Source organism: Amblyomma maculatum, chromosome 4, assembly GCF_055883805.1.
Source record: "Amblyomma maculatum isolate TAMU_Amacu chromosome 4, ASM5588380v1, whole genome shotgun sequence".
Classification (NCBI taxonomy): domain Eukaryota; kingdom Metazoa; phylum Arthropoda; class Arachnida; order Ixodida; family Ixodidae; genus Amblyomma; species Amblyomma maculatum.
In genome coordinates, this window is record NC_139347.1 from 129714297 (window position 1) to 129726485 (window position 12189).

General features: G+C 51.3%; 1 pseudogene; it reads left to right on the plus strand.

The window, feature by feature from the left end:
- Positions 1–11187, plus strand: part of LOC146192383 (uncharacterized) — a 64467-nt pseudogene extending 53280 nt beyond the window's left edge.
- The last annotated feature ends 1002 nt before the right edge of the window (positions 11188–12189 follow it).

Below are 12189 nucleotides of genomic sequence, written 5' to 3' on the forward strand. Positions count from 1 at the left end.
CGACGCCATGAGTCGGCAGGATGTCTCCTTGTTCTCCCGGGGATAATTTTAGTGTCACATCAACGCTCGGTGACTGTCAACGGTGACAAAGACGACGAGCGTATGTCGAAAGGCGCGTGCTACAAAGAATACGGCAGACAAAGAAGAAGACGCAAGAGACTGACGCACCAGTTAAACGGTCGACCGAAACACCGACCTAAGCTTGAATGTACCCTTAGACATAGATTCATTAGATGAAAAAATCCTAGTGCGGAAGCAGTAGGTCTCCATGCTTTCACTTTTTGAAATGGGAAAAACCGCGTTTTTAGCTTTAGTGATAAACAATTTCTTTTCGAGATAACTACACCGTATCTAACAAAACTAAGGTTCATTCCTTAGCGTGCAGACGTTTTCCTATCACATATAAAAATATAATTGAAAACAAGAAATGTTCATGGGACTGCAATAATCGTTATCTCAACACACCCATTATAAAATGGCGTGCGTGCGTGCTAACCTACTCTTTAGAATTTTTAAATATGCGCTCTGTTGTTTATCGTCTCGTTCTTTATAATAGCTTACATGCTTAGTTACCGGCAAAGGAATACGTCGATTCTAATCAGTAGCCGAGAACTACGAGAGCTATCAGAAGTTTTGTAAGAACAGCCGACAAGTTAGGCTTAGGCATCGGGCTCTGATAAGTGCAAAGAGCATGCAATACAATGGCATCCAGCAAGAAATACAACGGGGAAGTAACAAAGCTCCTAAAGATAAAAAACACACCTCTCAGAATATGCCTGCTCAACATGCGTAGGCGGAGAACCTTTCCCGGCTTATATATGTCGTAAATCTGGCTTTCTGTTTGGACTACTGGCTTGACCGATGCTGCTTGACTGCATAATTTCTTTTATCTGCCAATGCAAAAATGCCGTACGTGTCAATGCACGTACGGAGTACAATACTGAAACCTGCCTTCAGCGCAGACATCCCTATGCCAAGGATATTGAAATTATCGATGGACACGTAAAGGCACGGCTGCTGTGGTCGGTACCCTAACACTACTTAACTATGATTTTGCCTGAAATGTATGTGGCGCATTTTGACGGCAGCGCAGTCGAGTCTTTGGGCCTATCGTCCGAATGAACTGTTGATTCTGTTGATCTATTCTGTTATTTATTTTTACTGCACACCCCGCCGGGGTGGCGCAGGGGTTACGGCGCTCGACTACTGTTCCCAAAGACGCGGGATCGAATCCCGGCCTCGGCGGCAGCTTTTCGATGGAGCCGAAAGGCAAGGCGCCCGTGTGCTGTGCGATGTCAGTGCACATTAAAGAACCCCAGGTGGTCGAAATTTCCGAAGTCCTCCACTACGGCGTCTCTCATAGCCTTAGTTGCTTTGGGACGTTAAACCCCACAAACCAACCAACCAACCATTTTTACTGCACACGCTACATGGGGCAATCGTTGGAATTTGTTAACCAAATCATCAGTAAATTTATTTCAGAGACAATGGAGAGCAAAAACGCAATCTGTATGAAGCACGGCAAACCAATATACACTGCTTACACGGAATACATAACAGGCGCAGCACTATTAATGAAATGCGCACTGCACTATGAACTGGAATATGTATACATTCATACGGAATTTATTTCTAGTAATGCCACTTTATCCTAAAAGTTAATATTGGTGCTCCGGCTTTCCCATGCAATCTATTGTCTTAGAGTTGGAAAATGGTTTGGTAGGTTTGTGGGGGTTAACGTCCCAAAGTAACTCAGGCTATGAGAGACGCTGTAGTGGAGGACTCCGAAACTTTCGACCACCTGGGGTTCGTTACCGTGCACTGACATCGTACAGCACACTGGCGGCTTGCTTTTTGCCTCCATCGAAAAGCTGCCGCCTAGGTCGGGATTCAATCCTGCGTCCTTGGGAACAGTAGTCGAGCGCCGTAACCACTGCGCCACCCCAGCGGGGCATAGTTAGAAAATGGGCCACGTAACTAAACTCCGATTATTAAAAAGGACCAGACAACATTCGTGTATGTTTTCCTCAATCGGCGGGAGTGGACACAAGAGGCAAGAATCAGAAAGAAAATAAGGTATGCTAGCCACCAATTGAATTTTAATTTTGAAAGGTTGTCATTTTGACAGCGTTTTGCCCCATATAGGTATGCGGACAGGTACAGTGAAGAATGAGGAATAAACCAGACTTGGTGTAATAAATTTGGTTGAAGAAGAAGAAAGTTGGACTAACCAAGCCAAGAAGTTCCAAGAATTAGCCAATTAGCCAAGACTTGTCATAGATGAAATGGCAGATGCTCTCGCAACAGCTTTAAGGCGGGAGTACCAGAGCGGAAATCTTTGATAAAGCAGTAGTTCGACCGTTAGGGCAGCCCTGCTTGTCTGAGAAGCGAAACGTGCGCTTGCCGAGACGGTCGAGGCTGCCCTCTCCGCACTACTTTATGCCATTTCCTCCCCATATAGCTTTGTGTCCAGGGCTGAATATTGCAGCGAAACCTTCAAAACTGTATTTGTTGTTTTTTAACAGCCGCCGGCATACAGGCTTATCACTCTGATTCTGGACCGCGTATCAGTTCCGTAATCTTTGTTAATGCTCAATGTCGCGAGTCACACCTTTATCAGTTTCGTTGTAGCGCAAGATGCATCGAAGATTCTGGCCACTCGGGTGTCTTTCCACAATGTTCCAGCCCGTGCTGGTAGCTGTTTGCGACGTTATCTAGATTGTTCTGTGCAGCCATTAAATTGAGCGTTGACGAGTGTGATGGGCATTTTTTGTTCGACGATCGACGAGCACGTTTGTTTCTATCGCCGCCGCCGAGTTACTTAGTTCTTTTGCGGGCACAAGTCAGCCCAAATAAAGAGTTCCTTTAGTGCAATCATCGACCCCTTCATTTGTGTCATCGATCTCGTCACCAGTACGTGACATCTGGTGGAGGTGCTGCCTTTGATCCTTCAGGCGAAGACCCAAGCCGTGTTCCTGTCGCCCTGGAAGACCAGCCTACAGGTCACCGAGCCAGCCGCCGACTTCAAGGCCTACAACCCGAACATGGTCTTCTGCCTGACCCCATTCGATCTCGGAAGGCATCGACGCTGACAATGGCCCAACCTACAGCACCGGTTGTTTTCGTCCAACCCCGGGAGCCCCCCTGCTTCCATGGCCGACTGGATGAAGATGCTGGAGACTGGTGGACCTTTTCGACCGTGTTGCTGAATTCAACGGCTGGAACGACGCCGCGAAACTCAGGCAGGTCTACTTTGTTCTTCAAGGACATGCCCGAGTTTGGTTCGAAAATCATGAGGCAGCTATGAAGGATTGGGACATTTTCAAGGAAGCGTTTTTGACTGCTTTTTCAAGCGTCGTCCGAAAGGAAAGAGCCCAGGCCCTCCTTCAGTCAAGACTTCAACTCCCTAACGAGCCTGTCCTGGCGCACGTTGAAGAGATGAAGCGCCTCTTTCGCCGCGCCGACCCTAACATGACTGAAGGTGAGAGAGTCAAATTTTTAATGTGAGGCGTCAAAGAATCGCTTGTTGCAAATCTTGTCCGAAATCCGCCAAAAACCGTGGCGGAATTTGAAACGGAAGCGTCTGCCATCGAGAAGACGTTGTACACCCGGATGCGCCACTACGAGCGACCACTTCAGCCAGACTACTCAAGCCACTACCCCAGCGCATCTGCAAGTGGAGAAAACCTTCTGGACCTCAACCGGGAGATCGCGCGAGAGGAGCTCCGCCGATTGATGCCATCATCGCAACAACCCCAGGTGGCGACGCTCGCGGACGCCGTCCGTGAAGAAGTCCAGCAGGCGCTGGGCGTTCCTCAAGCGACGGCTGCGACTGTTCTAGCGCAAGAGGCAGCAGCAATGAACTACGCTGGTGCATTACGTCGCCCTGCGCCCCGACGTGATGACTTTCCGAGCCCTCGCCGCTACCGTCCTGTTCCTGAAAACCGCCCCTTGGCCCCCGCCCGCCAAGCCTACCAACGACCCCCAAACCCCAGGAAGTACGGCGCCTGGAGGACTGCAAACAACCGGCCATTATACTTCCACTGCGATGACGCCGGCCACATTCTGCGCCACTGCCCGTACCGACGAATCGGTCTCCGCGGATTTGCAGTCGACGCTCCACGACCACGCCCAGGTGAACGACCACTAGAAATTGACAACTATCTGCGTAGCGGTGAGATTGCGCCACCAAGCCGTCGGTTAAGATCTCCATCGCCGTACAGGGCCCGCTTTGCGTCGCCAGGCCGTACCTATGATGTGAGTATGCGCGGAAGGTCCCCAGGTCCGAGCAGGGGAAACTAAACAAAGCAACCTTTGGAGGTGAGGTTGCTCAACGGCGAAAAGACGAACATCCTCCGCCGCTGACGACCACTAACGACGACGCAGCCATTTCACCGCCGCTCCACACGACGTCATCGACGACAACACGGCCAGACTGCAAGCAGACACCGCCGCCCAGCGAAGTAACAACGGTATGCCCCGGCCATGACTTGAAGAAAAGACGGAGCCGAGATCCGACACTAAGGCCCACGTGCAATGCGAGGACGCGAACAAGTGACCTTGAAGTTGATATCGACGGTCGCAGAGTCACTGCCCTAGTAGACACCGGAGCTAATTCAGTCATTAGTGGACCGTTAGCCTCTCAGCTCAGAAAACTACCACTGCTTGGGATGGCCCGCTGATTCGCACCGCAGGTGGCAACCTGATTACTCCGTCGGGACGATGCACTGCAAGAATAACCGTAAATGGGCGTACTTACCCCACCAGCTTTGTGGTCTTGCAGCAGTGCTCCCGCGACGTGATTTTAGGCATGGACTTCCTAAATGAACATAGGGCTATCATAGATCTGCGATCCAAGCTCATCAAGCTCTCTGCAGACAAATTCATTCCCGCTACGACGACGTCGATGCAACACATACCTCTAAACGTCCTCGATGAAGAATTGACCGTCCCGCCCCGATCAAGCATCGCAGTCTGCGTAGGTAGCGTAAACATCGAAACCGCTGAAGGCATCGTCGAAGAAAATATCGAATTGCTCTTAGAACGAGGTGTCGGCATCGCAAGGGGCATCACGAAATTCCGGAGAGGTCGAGCTGAGGTTCTGGTAACAAACTGCACCGAAGAATACCGGCATCTCAACAAGGGCACGACGATCGTTTTCTCGACGAATTAACGGACCTCAAAGATGTATTCGCCCTCCACGACCAAACGCTAGAAGACGCACCGGACCTATTCCGTCAGCCCACATTTGACATCAACCCGGCATTGACCCACAACAGGAAAGACCAGATTCTCAGTCTGCTTCGAAGCTATAGGGAGTGCTTCTCATCGTCATCGAAGGTACGGCAAACACCACTGGCCAAGCACCGCATAATAACGGACGAACACGGCCGAACTCTGCGCCAAAGTCCTTATCGTGTATTGCCGCGAGAACGCCAGGCCATTCGCGATCAAGTTGAGGAAATACTGCGTGATGACGTAATCCAGCCATCGAACAGCCCCTGGGCGGCACCAGTCGATTTGGTGAAGAAGACGGCACACTTCGCTTCTGCGTTGATTACCGCCGCTTGAATAGCATAACGAAGAAGGATGTCTACCCGTTTCCCCGCATAGACGACACTCTCGGCCGGCTCTGCAATACAAGGTACTTCTCACCGATGGACCTGAAAAGCTGATATTGGCAAATTGAGGTCGACGAAAGAGATCGCGAGAAGACCGCATTCATCACACCGGACGGTCTTTTTGAGTTCAAGGTGATGTCATTTGGCCTCTGCTCCGCACCAGCCACATTTCAACGAGTAATGGACACAGTCCTGGCGGGCTTGAAGTGGCAAATTTGTTTGGTATATTTGGACGACGTTGTCGTCTTCTCGTCAAACTTTGAAGACCACCTAAAACGACTACAGACAGTGCTGTAAGCCATCAAGTCATCTGGACTAACGCTAAAAGCAGAGAATTGTCACTTCGCCTACGAAGAACTTCGTTTTATAGGTCACATCGTTAGCAAGGACGGTATTCGCCCAGACCCGGAGAAAACAGCTGCAATCGCACAATTCCCACCGCCTGCCGACAAGAAAGCTGTGCGCCGATTCATTGGGCTGTGTGCTTATTATCGACGATTTGTCAGAAACGTTTCGCGGATCGCCGAACCGTTGACGCAGCGCACGAAGGCTGACGTACCTTTTAAATGGGAAGCGCCGCAAGGAGAAGCCTTCGACGAACTTACGATCGCCTGCAATGCCCTCCTGTACTTGGTCGCTTTGATGAAAACGCCGAGACCGAAATTCACACCGACGCGAGCAGTGTGGGCCTAGGAGCCATTCTCGTCCAGAAGAGTGCCGGACAGGAAAAAGTAATCGCCTACGCTAGCAGGTCCCTCACAAAAGCCGAAGTCAATTACTCGACGACCGAGAAGGAGTGCCTTGCGATCATTTGGGCTACTTCTCGCAGCAAGCGGATAGCGAGCCACACAGTGAATACCCTTGGTGACTTACTCGGTAATATCCAAAGTTTCGCCCATACCTATACGGCCGACCATTCAAGGTTGTTAGCGACCATCATGCGCTCTGCTGGCTGGCTAATTTGAAAGGTCCCTCCGGCCGCCTTGCCAGATGGAGCCTACGACTCCAAGGGTTTGACTTGACTGTAGTCTATAAGTCGGGCCGGAAGCACTCCGACGCAGACTGCCTATCACACGCTCCCGTCGACGCTCCCCCGAAGGACGATGACGACGACGCCTTTTTGGGACCGGTAAGCGCCAGCAGTTTCGCAGAACAATAGCAATCAGACCCTGAGCTGAAAGCGCTAGCTGATTACTTATAAGGAAAGACCACTTCCCCTCCTGGTGTATTCAGGCGACATTTATCATCGTTCGCGTTAAGCAATGGCCTCCTAGTGAAGAACTTTGCAACCAACAAGACCGCGCAGCTTCTTGTAGTGCCTAAAAACCTCCGGCAGGAAATTCTGCAGGCGTTGCACGATGAGCCCACAGCAGGCCATCTCAGATTTGCGCGCACGTTGCGTCGAATCCAGAAGTATTACTGGCCGCGACTGCCTGCCGAAGTTGCCCACTACGTGAAGACGTGTCGTGAGTGCCAACGACGCAAGACGCCGCCGATCAGACCAGCAAGACTACTAAACCCGATTCCGCCCCCAATCCTGCCCTTTCAAGAAATTGGGATGGATCTCCTCGGCCCCTTTCCACCTTCGTCTATGGGTAGCAAGTGGATCATCGTGGCCACTGGCTACCTTACCCGTTACGCCGTAGCAAGAGCACTACCAAATGGTACCGCGGCAGAAGTCGCCAAATGTTTTGTCGAACAAATTCTCTTGCGACATGGCGCCCCAGAAGTGCTCATCACGGAAAGAGGAATGGCGTTTACGGCAGAGTTTACGCAAACCATCCTGGAATACAGTCATACAAGCCATCGACGAACAACTGCGTACCATGCCCAAACCAATGGCCTTACGGAGCGCCTGAATAAAACTATCGCGGACATGATCTCCAAGTACGTCAACGCTGAACACAAGACCTGGGACGCCATCTTGCCGTACGTGATCTTCGCGTATAACACGGCAGTCCAGGAGACGACCAGAGCGACCCCGTTTAAGCTTGTGTACGGTAGGGAGCCCACGATGACGCTCGACGCAATGCTGCCGCACGTAACCAGCGAGGACAACCTTGACGTCGCCGCCTACCTGCAGCGTGCAGAGGAAGCCCGACGACTTGCACGGCTGCGTATGAAAGACCAACAGCGCACCGCCAGCCGACGATACAATTTACGACGACGCCACGCAGAGTACAATCCAGGAGACCAAGTGTGGGTTTGGACACCAATTCGCCGTCGCGGGTTAAGTGAAAAGTTGTTGCGTCGGTACTTTGGGCCGTACAAAATCATTTGCCGCGTTGGACCACTGGACTATGCAGTCATTCCCAACGGAACGTCAGCATCACAACGGTGACGCGCACGGTCAGAAATTGTACATGTTGTACGACTGAAGCCATATTACGCGCGTTAAAGAATCTGTGTTGTTTAAACTTTGCAGTGTTTATGTTTACGTTTCTTTGTTTTGGAACCTCGAGGAGATGTTTTTAAGGGGGGAGTAATTCCGCGAAGCCTTCAAAACTGTATTTGTTGTTTTGTAACAGCTGCCGGCATACAGGCTTATTACTCTGATTCTGAACCGCGTATCAGTTCTGTAATGTTTTTTTGTTAATGCTCGATGTCGCGAGTCACCCCTTTATCAGTTTCGTTGTAGCGCAAGATGCACCGAGATCTGTCTCGAAGGTTCCGGCCACTCGGGTGTCTTTCCACAATGTTCCAGCCCGTGCTGGTAGCTGTTTGCGACGTTATCTAGATTGTTCTGTGCAGCCTTTAAATTGAGCGTTGATGAGTGTGATGGGCATTCTTTGTTCGACGATCGACGAGCACGTTTGTTTCTATCGCCGCCGCCGAGTTGCTTAGTTCTTTTGCGGGCGCAAGTCAGCCCAAATAAAGAGTTTCTTTAGTGCAATCATCGACCCCTTCATTTGTGTCGTCGACCTCGTCACCACTACGTGACAATATGGTGACCGGTCACGAAGGGGGGCAGTCCTCACAATAGTGAGTCTTCGGAGCTGCGCACATTCCTAGCCACTCGCACCTCTCCTTGCAGTTTAGTTTTGTTGCTTTCACCTAGGTGGCGCGAGAACTAACCATGAAGCAGTCAGATCTGCAAATGCTAACCATCACCGCTATTTAAGACTACTTTTTAAGGTTGTTTTAACATACAATTGTTACGTCAATTAGGCTGCGCCGCACGATGTTGCGCATGTGAAAGAGGACGAAGTGGTTGCGCGTAAACTCGTTCAGGGACAAGCTTTACTGAGACTGTGCTGGAGATTTACTGTGCGTAGCTTTCATGCATTCCTCATACATTTCGTAAATATTAAACCCATTTCTCCGTAACAACTTGGTGGAGTTTATGGCATAGTCCTGGAACCTTTCGAACATCGTCGACGAAGCAGACGCTTGGCTGGGCTCCCTCCACCTCACAGCCATGGAGAGCCACGACCACAACAAAGAAGGTCATTCTTCTCGCTCAACTGGAGATGCTTCTAATTCAGGCCAGGAGCACTACGTACCGTTCAGTTCGTAGCCGCATCAGCGGGAGCCCACAGCATTATCTGGTCTGGCCCATGAGGATGTCGATACATCCTCATGTCGAGGACTGGCTGAAGCACTACCAATATGTCAGCAAATGCAATCGCTGGGACTCGGCCATGCAACTCGCTAACGTGGTATTCTTTCTGGCCAACACGGCGCTGCTTCGGGTTGAGAACCATGGAGTTAACCTTTCTACCTGCGACAAGTTGTGGAAGAGATAACCAACTGTTTCGGAGACTCCACATCGAAAAGACGCAAGGCTGAGAAAACCCTTTCCTAACGAGCACAGTAACCTGGAGAGACTTGCATGATATACATAGAGGAAGTCCTGAAGCTCTGCCGCATTGTTAATAGACGCATGCCTGAAGAAGACAAGGATGGCCATCTCTTAAAAGGATTCGCCGTAGATGTTTATAATTTCCTTGCCAGAAAAGAAACCCTAGCCAGTACTTCGGACGTTATCCAGCACTGCCGTACATTTGAAGGTTTAACAATACGGCGTATTGTACCCAAATTCGGACGCCTTTCCAACTTCCCAACAGTTACCAGCGTTGACTACATTGTTCACGACGATCTCGCCTCTCTGGTCCGCAGTGTTCTGAGTGAAAATCTGGCCCAGCACCTGCAAGGCGCCGACGCGAGACCTGTGTACTTGGAATGCGCAGTTCAGAGACAGCAGGCTGAACATCCAGCGTTGTCGCGTCAACCAGAACTTCCGCGCTACTCCTACGGCAATGCGCGCGGCTATTCGTGTCTGACCAGCCGCTTTCCTCCACATTCAAACGTGTGTCATGCAGCTCCCATCGTCTCTCAACCACCGTCAAATTCCTCCGGATCCAGCGCCTACGCTTTTCGTGAGTCGCCCGTTTGTTACAACTGTGACCGCCGCGGGCACATAGCGCGGTTTTGTCAGCATCGGCGACAGCAGACCTCACGTTCTTGGACCCGCCCTTGGGCAGGTTGCCATGACCACGACAACACTGAGTGGCGTCAACCTCGTCCACTACAGTCTCGCCCAGGCGTCTTTCGCAGTGACTCTCTAGTTTCTGAGTGCAGCTTCACACCACGAACACAGCGCCGAGTACAGTCCCCATCCCCACGCAACGCTCGCCTACGCCACCACCTGGCAGGAGCGACCGATGGAGGCGAGGTCGCGAAGCTATCATCTTCGCCAATTCCTCTGCCTACTGTGATGCTGAAGAACAAAATAAATATTACTGTAAATGCTGTAAATACGTTAGCTTTATTGGATACTGGTGCAACAATTTCCGTCATGGGTCTCAGTTATAGAAATCGCCTTGGACCGACAACAATGTTCGCTTGGGACCGAAGTGCCAGCTTTCGCGCTGTTGTGGCAGAACATTTGCGTCCAGTGGGTCTTGGAGTTGGAACGCGCATCGGAGCTGAGTGGACGCACTCCACAAGTGCTGCGCAGAAACCCATGAATTTGGCCGTCAAGTCACCTTTGATAGGCGTGAAATCTTCACTGACGGTTTCCTAACTACACCTGGACTTCGTAAAGACTAACAGCAAGCGCATGAGTGGAAATTTGACCATTTCACGAGACGTCAACGTTGGTAGCGACCGCCACCACCCTAAGCCTAACGACGAGTACGGCACACGCCGCCGGGAAGCCGGCACCGCTAGGCACGCCGACGGCACGGCCGCACCCCTGACTCTCAAACCATCGCAGCTCATTCCTTCAGCCTCGAGCACAGATCGCTCCCAAGCCATGGAGCTTGGATCACAAGGAAGAGGCGCCATGGGGCAGGAAATTAAACCAAAGTTCCCAGCTAATGACACCTCGTGGCGCGTTGCTAAACAGCTCGAAGAGTTGAGGATTAAGAGACTCGGAGCCGCGAACGGCCACGAGGCAACGACTCTAATCTCAACGACCCAGTCGACAATACCCAGCTTCGCAGCGAGCCCTGCCGCTGCACCCAGAGATGAAGACATCGCCAAGGAAGCAAGACTTCGTGAAACTGCCCAAGAGAGGATTCAAAATGTTTCGACCGATGAACCAAAATCTAAGGGTGAATGACTTCAAACCCCGCGAATACATTCAAGCCCTGCTGAACGCGTGTAACATAACATACATTGGCGACATGCTCGTCGCGGTCAATGACACTTCAATCATAATGATAGTTCGTACACCGGACGGCGCTAAGGCAGAGCCGCTACAGCGGACAAGAAAGTTCACCTTGGGAGGCAAGACCTACGAGTTCAATGCTTATTGCTCGACATCGGAGGGCACGATAGGAGGAGTGGTACACGACATCCACGCCGGAACCTCACAAGAAACTAATGGCCAACATCCAAGTAACCACCGAAGGTGTCAGGGTGGTCTACGCTAGGATGCTAGGCAAACCAGAGACAGCAATGATCGCCTTCGAAGGCTCACGACTGCCCAAGACGGTCGCCGTAATGGGGGGACTCTACAAGGTGTACCCCTACATGCCGACCAGGCAGGTGTGCTTCAGATGCCACAAGCACGGTCATCGAACCGACGTTTGCCCACAACCGCTGCCTCAATACCCACTGTGTAAACGCACGAACATCGAAGGACACATATGCGGCCCTCCCATGTGGGAGTGATGCGGTGAAGCCCACGCAACAGAAGAGACTGGATGCAAAAAAGACGACTAAAAAATCTACCCAAAAAGAAGACGAAAGGCATCAAAACCACCCATAGACCGAAGTGGTTCGACAGCGAGGAAATCGAAAGAGAGGGAAGGAACGGTGTTTGAAGATCCAAGTCCGGGACTCGGGACGCTGGCTCCAGGCCACCATACAACGAAGCGGATTTCCCGAGCCTACCGAATGCTGATCACGACGGAGGTGCGAAGAACGCCATGAGGTCACCGCCGAAAAAGGTTAGTCGGTTTAGAAGTACTTCTCCCACTGTTCATGACAAGACAATACTAGCCAGCATACAGGCCGCCGAGGCCGCTAACCGTGAGCTCAGGGAGGAAAACGAGAGACTTAAAAAGAGGCTAGCCATGCTAGAAAAAAGACAACAAAACGAAGTAAACGCTGCGCACAG